This window comes from Triticum dicoccoides, chromosome 4A (genome assembly GCF_002162155.2).
Source record: "Triticum dicoccoides isolate Atlit2015 ecotype Zavitan chromosome 4A, WEW_v2.0, whole genome shotgun sequence".
In the NCBI taxonomy this organism is placed as follows: Eukaryota; Viridiplantae; Streptophyta; class Magnoliopsida; order Poales; family Poaceae; genus Triticum; species Triticum dicoccoides.
The window spans coordinates 415,922,476-415,936,032 of NC_041386.1; the positions used below are offsets into that span (position 1 = coordinate 415,922,476).

The window sequence follows — 13,557 nt, forward strand, 5'->3', positions numbered from 1 at the left end:
TTATCTCTACAATAGTTTAGGTTGGCCTGGACTTATAATTTCTTTGCTGCAACTCATGCCTAACGTCCTCTATACATGTGCACTAAGTAACTAGATGCTTGCTTTCCTAACAATTATCAATCTGTGATGGACATCAGCTTGTATAACTTTATTATTTATGTAGACTTGTCCATGTGACTTACGGATGCATATGAATATCATTTATATGTTCAGACTCCTAGAAATGCTATGTTGTGAAAACATGAACCAAACAATTCATTTAAATGGGCAGCAGAAAATCAAATACCGCAGCATCACGCCTCAATCGGCGCCACCAAATGTTTTAACATATAATGTTGCTATCTAACTTGGCTCCACAAAGCTCCCTCGATTTGGTCCACTTCTGGACGGCTGGGTGTGCCTTTCCCATGTCCCCGAGGGATTTGCCAGTCCCCTCTGCCCGCGCCCCACGCTCGACCTCGAGAACAAGCAAAAAGGTCAAACCCTAGCCGCCAAACCTTCTCGTCCCGAGCCCCGCGCCCCCTTCGCCTCGTCTCCTCCCCGCTCCATCCTCTCCCATGCCGCCGCACCCTCTCCTCACACGCCTCAGCGCCCTCCCCTCCTCCCCGTGCCGCCGGCCCCCTTCCTTCTCCCCGCGCTAGAGCAGAGATGCGCCTCAGTAGGGGTAGAACACCGGGGCTCTCCCTAACCTCTCCTCTCCTTCCTCTCTCTCACATCCTTCCCCTAATTTCTTTGCTTTCTCGATCTGCAGCAGCAGCAGTAGCGTCTCCATGGGTGCGGCGGCGTGACGGCTCCCAGGCACGGATCCCCTCCTCCGCCTCCATCCTCCACCTCTCCGGTCGCCCAGTTGCAACTGTGAGCTCTCCCTTTCCCCGACTACGCTCCTCTCTCACATCAGATCGGACCGGACCCCTGATTTCTTTTTCTGTTCGATTCAGTCCGTAGCAGCAGCAGGCGACCTGCAGCAGCTCCTTCCTACCTTCCATGGACGAGCTCGACGGAGACGCCGTCCAGCCCGACCACGGCCACGACTACCCCACGCACAAGGTCCCGACCACGGCCACGACTACCCCACGCACAAGGTCCCTTCCTGCTCCCCCACCTTCTTACATGGATCAAGACGCTACATAAACTGCTGCTACTGTTTTTCAAATGAATGAACGAAACTTCCTTCCTTATTTCTAGAGGAAGGTTGATTCATTTGTCAAATTCATTCCACCGAAGCCATCTGCTCCCTCCACCAACCCGCCCAGAAAGGTAGTTACAGTGAATTGATGTTCGCACTGAGGCCGGAGGCGAGAGGCGAGGGCACGGAGGTCGGTGGCAAGTGCTCAGGAGAGAAGAGGAAGGCGGCAGCGCTGGGCGGTGGCTGCGGTTTACACGAGAGCGAGGTGACCCGCCCAGAAAGGTAGTTACAGTGAATTGATGTTCATATGAACTTCAATGCTGTGAACTTTTTATTAGATCTGAGTTCAATCCTCAATTTTTTTAGGTTTGAGTAGCAATGCTCCTGCTCTACTAGCTATGACATTTTCCATGCTTTTTCTTCTAATATCCTATAGCGTCCATGCTTGTGGGTTCAACTTGACGAGCTTTTTTCACCTTCCATCCCGTTTTAAGCTCTGTTGATGGATGATTTCTGCCATGTTTATGGAGGGGGAGGACGCCAACTACTAGGAGAAAGATCAGTTTAGCAAGTACATGATGTAATTCTCTTATGATTATGGGTAGATGCCTCCTTTATTTAGTTACCAGAGTTGTTCACTATTGAATATGCAAATTCAGCATCCTTCATATAATGGGATCTTATGAACTCTTTTTGAAGATTGCTGAGAAGCGCAACCTTTTGATCTTCGAGAACCGCAAGTTTGCTGACATTGAAAACACATTCATTATGCAAGACGAATGGTGAGAAATGTGTTATTCCCTATCCTTCCATTCTATTTGCATATTCGCGCAGTATGCTTAGTTTTTTCCCAAGATGAATATTCTACACATGAGAGCAATATACTTGGTATTATTGATGCTCATATAATTCCTGGACCTGGAATTGTTGATGGCTTGAGGCTTAAAGTATGTTATGTGTTGCATACCTAATAAATATTAGCAAGCTAATGTTGCAGCTTGACAGATGCTGTGATAACTTCTCCTTTTTCTGTTTTTCAATATCCACTTCGAACTGAGCAGCCATGATCCGGATTTCCTCTATGTAGCTATGAGATGCCTGCAGTTTGTTATTGTGTATCGTGTACTAAAACATTGATTATTTGACAATGAACACATGGAAATGCCTTAACTATTCAACTTGCCTAGCTCAGTATTTTAACCAATAGAGAAGTTTTTTTTGTTGCTTTCCCTTTTGTTAGATATTTTGCTTTTTGTATGTTGAGGGGAGATGGATATGGCCTCGGGACTAAACGCACAGACCACATGAAGTGATCTGATGGTAGGTAAAGTATTTTTTATTGGCAATGCTAATGTCTGGACCAGCTCAATGGTTTTAACTCTATGATGTTCAGTTTAGCATATCACATATACAAATTCATATATACAAATTGTGGTAGGCAACTCACTATTTAGACGACGCGACTATTCCCTTGATAAGGAGAGTCCCACCATACTCATGTGAGAGTTAGGCGTGGTAGTGGGTAGTGTTTTCTCATCATCCATTATGTGTTTCTTCTGTCTAGCTCGAAGTTGCTTAGTTAGATAATGATTCGCAAATTCCAGCATTGCATGTTGCCTGACACCTTTGCATTAGCATTGAATTGCAGACTGCATTTTTGCAGCCCGCGAGGCGTGTAAATGTTGGACTATTGTTTCTCCGCTGATGCACATGTTTCGCCACACAGACAGTACTCTGTGTGTGTGATCTCTGGAATTAGTTTTTATGTTTCTCTGTGTTTGAGTACTTTTGTAATCTCCACGGGTGTGTTTCGTATTTTCTATGTATCCTCTGTCATTCGTTTAAGTGTTTGATGTTTTCTTTTGTAGTTTTTGATATTTAGGTGCAGTCACGTTTCATTTGTCGCAGACCTGCACCCGTTAGGAAAATCATAGTTTCATTTCGATCATGTTTCTTTAAGTTGTTCAGTGTTTGTTCATTATGTAGTAGAGCAAGCAGTACATTTTGTCCATCAGTTAAGTCACTCATGTCACATTCAGTTGATTGATTAGGTTTAGTTTTTGTTCCTTTCTCTTTGTTCCTTCAGTTTTTTGTTCCTTTATTTAGTCATTGTGCTTGCATCATTTGCCAGTATTTTAGTCCATCTCAATAGACCCTATGATTCTTGATAGTTTCTCTCTTTCGTAGATCAGACTTTTCCACTTTGTTAGTTAGGCTAATTTATGATTTTTTCAGTTTTTAATCTTTACATGATTTAGTTGGACAGTGTGTTTGGTATTTCAATAGTTCAGTAGTTTCATACTTTCATTTAATTAAATAGTCTTGTTTTTAGTCTCAGTACTTCAGGTTTAGTTTCCAAACAAGTACTTTTTGACTCATGTGGTTTTCGGTCTTTTGACTATATGTGGTTCTCAATCTTTTCATCTCTCGGTTTACTTGTCATTCTTAATTTATCCGCCTTACTATTCTCAGTCTTGTCATTTTTATAGAGGGTGACAAACTTTTCATAATTATCAGTTGTAATTTTCTAGTGTCTGCTCTCTCTTTCTTCAATATGCACTTCTATCTTTTTCCTGTTTTCATTCGTTCTTTCTTTATCTTCAGTCCCTCAGTCTATCTTGGAGGTAGGAGATCGTTGTATAAGTCTTGTCACTATTTTCTATTTTATCCTAATTACTTCACCCATTGTTTGTATCTCTATTCCCTGTGATGCGAGGAGATTTTTTGGGAGCTGCTTTATTTATTCCATTACTTTTGTTCTCGATTTTTCTGGAGTCCTTTGCTTCACTCTTTTGCCCCTGATGGAAACAAGTATACCTTTTTTCAGTTGCTTCATTTTTATGTTGCCTTGTGATTTTTTCTTTGAGTCTTCTTGATCATTCACATTTGATGTCTAGATAATTAACCTCTACTCCTATAACCTTTCCAGTCCTTGTTTAGTCATTATTTCCCCCTCTTTTTTCTGTATGTATATTCATAATGTTCATGCTTAGCTTCAGAAGTGAATACTAAGTTCTCCATTCACTAGATTTTATTGTTTCATGAACAAGGTCTGGTTTTAACCTTAGGTTCAGTTACATGCATTCTGTTGCACACACTGTTTTTCGATCTATGTCGCTCTATAGGATGCATTTATTTTCCTCAGTTGTTTTCTTTTTGTTCTTGTGCTGTTTTTCGTAACTGGGACCATAACACTCACACTTTTTTTGCATGTAGTCTATGTTCATCTAGAAAAACCAAAGGAAGTAGCTTTTCATTTGGATATCCCAAGCATGGACTGACGAGATTATGGTTTGGCAAGCAGAGGTCCACTAGGACTGAGTGACGAACAAGCACATGAATGGCTGCATCTTGTTCAAGCATGGATGGAAGAAATTTCTCCTGAAAACAGGACTTGAGGTTGGTATGGATGTACTTACATTCAAGATGACCTGTAACAACATGAAAGTTGGCCTCCATGACCTCTGAGAGGTTCATAGGTCCTAATTGAGGTTGTCTTCCGTTGATTATTTTTATCGCTGCTATGTTAGCTCTTTTGTGAGGGTCCAATTTGGTGACCGCCTTAGAAAGAACAAGTTTCAACTATTGCTAAAGCTATTAAATCAAAAGATTATTCTTACGTCAGGAGGTTTGCATCCAATCTCCTGAAGTTAATTTGTTAATATATGTGATCATGTACCATGTGGTCCATAGCATATAACACCTTTGTAGTTGACATATGTGGCCAAGGATCTGTACTGAAACATATAGAGAAATCATCAGAGATAATACTATGAATGAGAATGGACTTGGAAATTGTGATAAACCTTTCTTTAGGTGCACTTTCATTCAGAAGGTGATCCAGGTTTATTGGAGCAGTACACACTAAGTCGGTAACTGTAATACAAGGCTTTATGAATCTATCAATTGAAGTGCAGATCAACCAAAATGTCATATACAATGGTTGAAAGCTGAAGACTAAAGACCATGGAGAAGATTACACCATCTTTTATTCCAAGGAAAGAAACAACATGGTCACTTGACTTTACAGACAACCTACTACTATTAACTTCTGTTTAATTGATCGACATCGCATCTTTGTTATTAGATATATACTTAGGAACATGCCTGTGAGTATATACTTAGTCTATGTATGCGAGACATTTTTGTTTTGTTTTTCTCCTTAGTTCTATCCAGAAATGACTATTTGTGTCTTTTTATTTATTCTGCACGAGCCCTTTTTTTGGAATTCCTATGTATTTCTGACCTATGTGAATTTTACTGATAATAGAAGAGTTCAAGGGTTACTAACCTTAAAATTGTCTATATATTATAAATGACTAACTGATAATAGCAGAGTTCAAGGGTTTGTTATGTTCTGCAATTAGCATTCATTAGGAAACAAACGGCAACCCTCCAAACTTTTCAGCAACTTATTCCTATGTTTGGTGTCCTTTGATAATTGATAGTATGTTTCTCTTCGGATATATACCTGAGTACTACACTTTTAACTTATATGTCCATGGTCGTGCCTGAAGATTATTGTCATGTTTTTGTGTGTTGTGCTGTCGCCAACTGTTATCTGAAGCACCCCACTTAAATGGGTAGGATTACAGGGAACATGCCTACTATGGATATGGAGCTCATTACATGGCGGATCAGTGCAAGTTACATGCTTCATGGGAAAGATAGGAAGAAATTTCTGCTTTGGTGTGATGGTGGTCTATGCAAACTGGAGAGGAATGCGTTGATTTTTGACAACCAGATTACGTTGATTCTGAGGTTATGAGTTAGCTGAAAGCTAATGGCTACTGGTTAGGAATCATTTAGGTCCTGGCCGTCTTTTGGACCTGCTTTAGTTGTACTCCCTCCGTTTCAAAATAGATGACTCAACTTTGTACTAACTTTAGTACAAAATTAGTACAAAGTTGGGTCATCTATTTTGGAACGAAGGGAGTACTTGGCAGTTTCCCTGCGTTTTTCTAGACTACTTGTCGTTGAGTGCTGACCACCCTCTGTTGTTTCTCTGTCATGCAACTCTCCTACATGGTTAAAAAACTAATTTAGACATTTTGTTTCTTTAACCGTTACTCATTTCTCTTATCCTTGTTGTATCAAATCAATTGTGTCATCATTGATGGCCGTTTTTCTTTCTTTCCGTGATCTTTTTTTTAGCAGAATAAGATGTGGCATAAACTCCTCCGAAATGTTTGGTTACCTTCAAACAATTTATTAGCTAACTATTTTTGGTTGATGTTGCACACAATACAATTGTACTCTGTTGTTGCCATCTTGCCTTTTATGTGAGCTTAACTCTACAATAAATTAAACTTTACACAGAAAGCCAATTTCTTATCGTTTGTAGTTGCTCAAATACATAGTTATTGAAAAATGCAAATATTTTCAACGAGCATATGACTTTAAATGGGTCTCTGCGCCATTTGGCGCAACTGGTCATGTAGTATAAATAGATCAAGTTTGCCAGACAAAACTCAAATATTGGAGAAGAAATACGAGGCTATAAGACATCATGCATAAAAGAGATCAAAGAAACTTAAATATTTTCATGGATATAAAAAGAGAGATCTAATCATAAACTGAAAGTTCATTGATCTCAACAAACACACCGTAAAAGAGTTACATCATATGGATTTCCAATCATATGGATCTCCAAAAGACCATTGTATTGAGAATCAATAGAGAGATGAAACCATCTAGCTACTAACTACAGACCCAAAGGTCTATAAAGAACTACTCATGCATCATCGGAGAGGCACCAATGCAAGTGGTGAACCCCTCCGTGATGTTGTCTAGATTGGATCTGGTAGTTCTGGACGCTGCGGCGGCTGGATGAATATTTCGTCGACTCCCCTAGGGTTTCTGGAATATTGGGGTATTTATAGAGCAAAGAGGCGGTCCAGGGGGCACCCGAGGTGCACACAACCCACGAGGGCGCACCTGGGCCTCCTGGTGCGCCCTGGTGGGTTGTGCCCCCCTCGGGGCACCCCCAGGCGCAACCAGGGCCCGTTTTGTTTCTTTTGCCCATAAAAATTCTCAATAAAGTTTCGTGGCATTTGGACTCTGTTTGATATTGATTTTCTGTGATGTAAAAAACATAGAAAAAACAACAACTGGCACTTGGCACTATGTCAATAGGTTAGTACAAAAAAGATATAAAATGACTATAAAATGATTATAAAACATCCAACATTCATAATAAAACAGTATGGAACAATAAAAATTATAGATATGTTGGAGACGTATTAGCATCCTCAAGCTTAACTTCTACTCGTCCTCGAGTAGGTAAGTGATAAAAACAGAAATTTTTGATGTGGAGTGATGTTCATCATGTCATATCATATTCTTTTCTTTATAGCATGGACATTTGGACTTTTATGCGATTCAAAGCAATAGTCTAGTTTTGACATAATAATTTAGATACTCAAGCATATCAACAAGCAACCATGTCTTTCAACATATCAACGCTAAAATAAGTTATCCCTAGCCCATCATGCTCAAACATTGATCCATTCATGAAACACACTCGAATATTAGCTACACCCAATACTTACGTACGATCATATTGCCTCCTAGTTGGTGCTTTTTGTAAGAGAAGATGGAGACTCAAAAATAAAAATTGCATAAAGTAATAGATAGGCCCTTCGCAGAGGGAAGTAGGGATATGTAGAGGTGCCAGAGCTCAAAGCGAAAAATTTACAGATAAAAACATTTTGAGAGGTGTATCCATCCCACCAATGAAAGCGACTTAGAGTTCCCAATACTTTCCATGCATAGATATATCGTAGGCGATTCCCAAACAGAAAATAAAGTTTATTCCTTTTTCCATGGAAAGTGAAAGTAAATGGTATCCACGGGCAGTTGTGGTGGAAAAAGTTATGGTGGAAAAAGTTCGACATACCACGGGTTCCCTCCATACCAACACTTTCCAAGGAATTTATTATTTGACAACATAAAGTAAATTCATTTGTTTTTGCATTTCGGGACTAGGCATCCCTAATACCTTTTCTTTACTCTCGTGTAATGACAAGTGAATAAACACTCATCTTGAGAATAACACATCTAGCATGGAAAATATTAGCCACCCTGTCGGTGTACTAGAGTAGGGGTACCCTAGTATCCCGAACTTGTGCACGGGCAGTTGCAGCGCCGCGCGGCAAGGCTTGCCGGACGACCGCCAGAGTCCTCCGTGGGTTCCTTTGGAGCCATTCAAGAACAAAGCATTCAAGATGAAGAGACAAGGCCCCGGCAAGAGGAGCTTGCCGGGAAGGCCAACCACGGCACTTCAAGAAACTTGCCGCGATGCACCGCACGTCCCGGCAAGATCCGGTGAGCGACAAGCTTCTGGACTCGACAAGACGACGACCCCGACAAGGTACTCGCCGGGGGCCCGCTGCCACTCTGAACCCACGCTCCAGCGCACCCACCCGCGTGTCGCCATGAGGCTTCCTCAGGGGCGCGTGGCGGGAGCCTGTGCAGCCAGGGGTACGCGGTGGCAAGCGGAGATGAAGAGAAGGCCATCGTGGCAAACGGTGGCGCTCCTAACGGTCACTTTTTGCACTGTTTAGGCAACTCAGACGGGCATTCAATGACCTTGTCCCCTGCCGTCAGAGTTAGGTAGGGTGCACTGTGTCCATAGTAGCGGTAGCTGCACCTACCGCATCCTTTTCCATTTTTACCCTTCTAGTCTACGTTGCCACCTGTCGGTGACCCCTTGAAAGTATAAAAGGAGGCCCAATCGAGCCACTGGCCAGACACCCTTCGCTCTAGTCTACGGAGCAGAGGCAGTTCTCCCCACGGAACTCGTTTACGGGTCATCTCGAGTGCTCGCTTATGATGAGCTCGAGCAAGAGCAGTTGCGCCAAGATGACGCGCTGCTCCTAGAGGAAGACCGTCTTCAGGCTGCTGTGCGAGTCGCTCGCTACCAACAAGCTTTGCGTCGCTACCATAGCCGCAAAGTTAAAGCCAGGAGCTTCGAGGAAGGCGACCTTGTTCTTCGGCGTGTTCAGTCCGCCAAGAATTCCAACAAGTTGACGCCGAAGTGGGAAGGCCCTTATCGGGTGAAACGAGTTACTAGGCCCGGCGCTGTCCGCCTTGAGACCGAAGATGGCATTCCGGTGAGCAACTCCTGGAACATTGAACATCTTCGTAAGTTTTACCCGTAGGGCGCGGTTGCCGGAAGCTTTTCCGGCAACCACCTTTTGTACAAGTCTTGCCGCTGATGCATGTAATCCTTTGTACAAAGCCGGGCGCAGACCCCGTGCACCAGTAAAGTTTATGTGCCCCGCACATCTTGTCAGTTTTTTATGCTATAATCCTTTTTTGCATATGTTCTCTGACACTTTGTGCAGCACCAAACCCCGGTAAGCGATAACGAGCCCAAGGCTCCATATCATTACTTTATTTCTTTGTTTCTTTCTCAAAAGAAGGAAGGTTCCCTCGCCCACAAGGTTTACCGGGAGGGGGGGGAAGGAGAAGATAATGGTGTGGACCAGGCCGTTCAAGAAAGTTTCTCCTTGCCGGGAAGCAGACGACAGAAAAGCTAAGTTGCTAAAAGTTTGAGCAATCAGTTTTTTAAGTTTTTGAGTTATTTTCCTTGAACGACCGTGCTTTGTATGGAAAACCTGTGCGCGGAGGAACCAACTCGTAGCTAGCTGCGCCCTTACTTTGTTTCGAGTCCGCTCAACAACTTAAGTGAGCTGCAACTAGTTGCGACAAGGTTGCTTGTCGGTAGCGACCCCGCCAGCAGGCTGCTGAAGTTCCACACTCGGCGCTCGCGGCAAGGGTGCCTGCACCGGCAAGTTTCCCTAGAAAGCGTAGGGCAGAACCATACAAAGCCAAGAGTCGAGTAAAGGAAGTAACACAACAATTTTTTTGCCTAAGATAGAATTATATTACAAAAATAACTTGTCGCACCTCTAATAAAGTGTTCCCATGACATGACTGGCAGCGACAAGAAAAGAAGAAAATGGACGGCCTAATCTACGCGACCGCCGTCAACCCTTTTGACCTCGTTCACCCTGTCCACAATGGGTGCGACGAGGGCCTTAAGTGCGTCAAGATCAGCGTCCGCCGGCAGCCTCTTGAGGACGTTGGTGAGGTTGAGGCCCGGATTGCGGAAGGCCACCTTCACCAGCACCTTCTCCAGAACTCTGGCACAAATCGAGCGTGACTCGTCGGCCAACTGCTTTGGGATCCGTTCCCGGAGTTGCTGGAGCGCCGCCGCCACGCCTTTGAAGAACAGAGTGAGCTTGGCGCTGGGTTGGAGGTTCTCGTCGGAGGAGTACCCGAAGCCTTCCACCCCCAATTGCACCAGCTCCTCTTCGATGACTGCAGCAATGTTCACGAGGCCCTCCGTCCAGAGCGCCACAGTATCTCTGAGAAGATTCTGGGTTTCGGCGGCCCTCACTAGCAGCGCCTCGTTGGCCTTGATGTCCTTCTTCAAGTCCGCCTCCCGTTTCTTGGCGCCGTCCAACGTCTCCGTCAGGGTGGCCAGCTTCAGCTCCAGATCAGCATTGGAATTCTTGGCGGCGCGCAGCTCTTTGCCCTTCTCGGAGAGTTGGCCCTGCAGCTCACCGTGGGCAAGGGCGTCCTTCTCGCGCTCCCGCTTGAGCGCGGCAAGCTCTTCGCCACCCACCTTCAGATCAGCCTCCAGCTGCGCCACCTTTACTTCCAATTCCTTCTTGGCGGTCTCGGCAGCCGCAGCCGCATCCTTTGCCTCTTGGAGCGACCCGCCAAGTGCCCGTTTGCGCGCGGCAAGCTCCTTCTCGTGGCTGTCGAGGTTCACTTTCCGCTGAGCCAGCTCGCCTTCTCGCGCGTACAGCTTCTCGCCGGTGAGCCGCTGCTGCTCTTCAGCTTCGGCCTTCTCGAGGAGGAAGGCCTTCCACTCTTCAGCAAGCTGCTCCCGCTCCTCCGCCAAGGCCCGGAGAGCTTCCTGGCGAAAACCCCGGAGCTCCTCCGCGCGCTTCTCTATATCCACGCTCGCTTTCGCGACGAGCGCTTCCCGGGACTCCAACTTGACTTGACGGGCGCGATAGAGCGCCAGCAGCCTCCGCAACAGCCGCTCCTCCTCGGGCTCGCCACTGCTGCTTCCCGGCGCGTCGATGATCGACAACCCGGCGGAGGTGAGCACCTCCCCATCCAAAACTTCTCCTTCCACCGGCGCCTTGGAGCTTGACACCCAAGGGAGCTTGATGAAGATGCCCTCGCCAGCCTTCAGATAGGCGCCGGGCTGGGGCTCCTCGGAGCCTGACGCTGCGGCAGCGGCGGAGGGATCGGCGGTCGGTGCAGCGCCTGACTCTCCTGCGGCCTCAGGGCCGTCAGTGCGATCGCCAGATCCCCCGCCAGCTTCCTCGGCGGCAGCCTTGGCGGCCTCTTCACCGGCAGGCACATCGGCACCAGCTCCGTCTTCGGCGGTCGCGGCATCATCAGTGTTGCCGCGCGCGTCCTCTCCGCCGCCCGCCTCGGTCTCCATCGGATCCGCGGAGGGTGGACCTGACGACCGGAGAAGAATGAGAAGCCAAACAAGCACTCAAGAAGAAAAATCAGCAGAAGAATACAAAGAAAATTTTGGGCAGGAAGGATTACCTGTGCTGGGATCCGCTGTCATAAGCTCCACCACCGGCGGATCGTTAGCGCTGTCCCTTGCCGGAGACTCCTCCCTTGCCGGAGGCTCCTCCCTTACCGGAGAACGCTCCCTTGACGGGGAGTCCGCCCTTGGCGGCGTAGTCGAAGCAGACGACGAGTCGGAGGTGATCACCACGCCCTCCTGATGAAGCTGTTCTGCTCCTGCACAAACAAACCAGTGATCAGATGTCAACAAAGGAAAAGAGCAACCACGCGCACCCAGAAGCAGAAAGTAAACCATATGCTTACGCTGGGGGCTGCGCTGGGGGCTGCTCTGCGAAGTGATGGCCGGATCCGGCAAGGTGGTCTCGGGCGCGCCTCCTGTCGTCGCAGTGGGCTCGTCCTCAATAATCACCACCTGAGCCTTGGCCCTCTTCGCCGCCCTCTGGGCCAGAGTCCTGAAAAGGGAGAGTCCAGGGTGGGTCAGATCAGATGCAAGACAGGAATGGCAAGTTGAAGAACTACAAGAACAACAAGGGAATCTTACTCTTCTTCCTCTTCCTCGTCGGAGCTGAGCGCGGAGAGGTCGAAGTTCGGCCCACCTCCGGCGCGACGAGGTGGAGGGGTGGGATCCCTTGGCCGCTTGGCGGGGACTGCGGCGCCAGCCCGAGATGACCCTGCCCCAGTTGCCACTGCGGCGGGAGGCACACCCGCGGCAACCATACTTGCCGCGGCGGAGCGCGTCGCGCGGCGCTGCGGCTGTTGACCAGCTTGCCGCCCTGCTGCGTCCCCGATCCTGCAGAGGCGCCTTCTTGGCTGCACTGGGGGCTGCGTTCTGGGCCCTGTTCCCGGCAAGCTCCCCGGAGATGGCGGGCCGCTCGCACCCTCGGCGGGCTCACTCAACTCGGCGTCGGGCGCGGCAAGCTCTTCTTCGTCTTCGGGCCACTCCCGCTCAGCAAGACTCATCGCCGATGCCGCGTCCGCTTCCTCCACCGTGAACCCAAATTCACCCGCGGCTGCGGCTGCCGCCGCCTCTTCCGCTCTGGTGGCGATGCGTTCCATCTCTTGATCGGTGGTGTCGCGGGTGAGGAGCTTCTTGTCGTCAGCATTGACCGCTACTTCCACTAGGCTGTCGAAGAACTGCTGCACAACGTCTCCGGCAGGCTCTTGCCAAGTTGGAGCGATCCCGTGCGAATCACACAACGGCATCATGGCACAGATGTGGTCGCGCGAGGAGTTGTTGCACAGAGGAACGACGCCTGCCGGCAATCTGAACCACTCGGGATGCTGTGGGTCGTGCTTGAATATCTCCTTGAGTATCCCGTCCAACTCTATGACCGTGAAATTGAAGTTGAGGCCTGGGCGCAACCTCATGATATCTGCCGGGCCTCCAAATTCCCAGGCGAGTCTTCCCCTCGCCTGCAGAGGGGCGATGCACCGGCGAAGGAAATCTGCGCCGACAGCTCCTACAGTCAGCCCGGCAAGCCTGAGACGCAAGATCCGAGTGGTGGCGATCTTCAGCTTGTCGTCGTCCACGGACAGAGCGCTCCAGTCATTGCCACGCACTGCTGGGGCTTGGCGCAGGGCGGTGAACGGCTGCGGGCTCTCTTCTACAACCCAACACCAATCTGCTCTCCACTCGTCCCACTTGCTGCGGAGCTCCCCCTCCAGATAGGTCTCCTTCTTGCCGGCCCGCGAGATCCAGGCGATCCCGCCGGCAAGAGGTTCCCCTCTCTCGACACGAGGCATAAAGAAATGGCGGAAGAGAGCTACGTTGGGGTGGACTCCGACAAAGTTCTCGCATAGATGGGCGAAAACTGCCATGGTCAGAACGGCGTTGGGGGTGAAGTCAAGGAGGTGGAGCCCAT

The 13,557-nt window shown here is 47.6% G+C and overlaps 1 long non-coding RNA gene across 9 annotated transcripts; it reads left to right on the forward strand.

Annotated features, from left to right (window-relative positions):
* Positions 1-399: 399 nt before the first annotated feature.
* LOC119285996 lies at positions 400-6,261 on the forward strand. Of its 9 annotated transcripts, none has more exons than XR_005140121.1 (7): positions 400-664; positions 752-855; positions 939-1,082; positions 1,186-1,408; positions 1,621-1,706; positions 1,826-2,446; positions 4,343-6,259. It is a non-coding gene; the product is annotated as an uncharacterized LOC119285996 (long non-coding RNA). The 9 variants fall into 9 exon arrangements; XR_005140122.1 differs by having other exon boundaries at positions 402-664; positions 1,826-4,525; positions 5,694-6,261; XR_005140123.1 differs by having other exon boundaries at positions 402-664; positions 1,826-4,525; positions 5,722-6,261.
* The last annotated feature ends 7,296 nt before the right edge of the window (positions 6,262-13,557 follow it).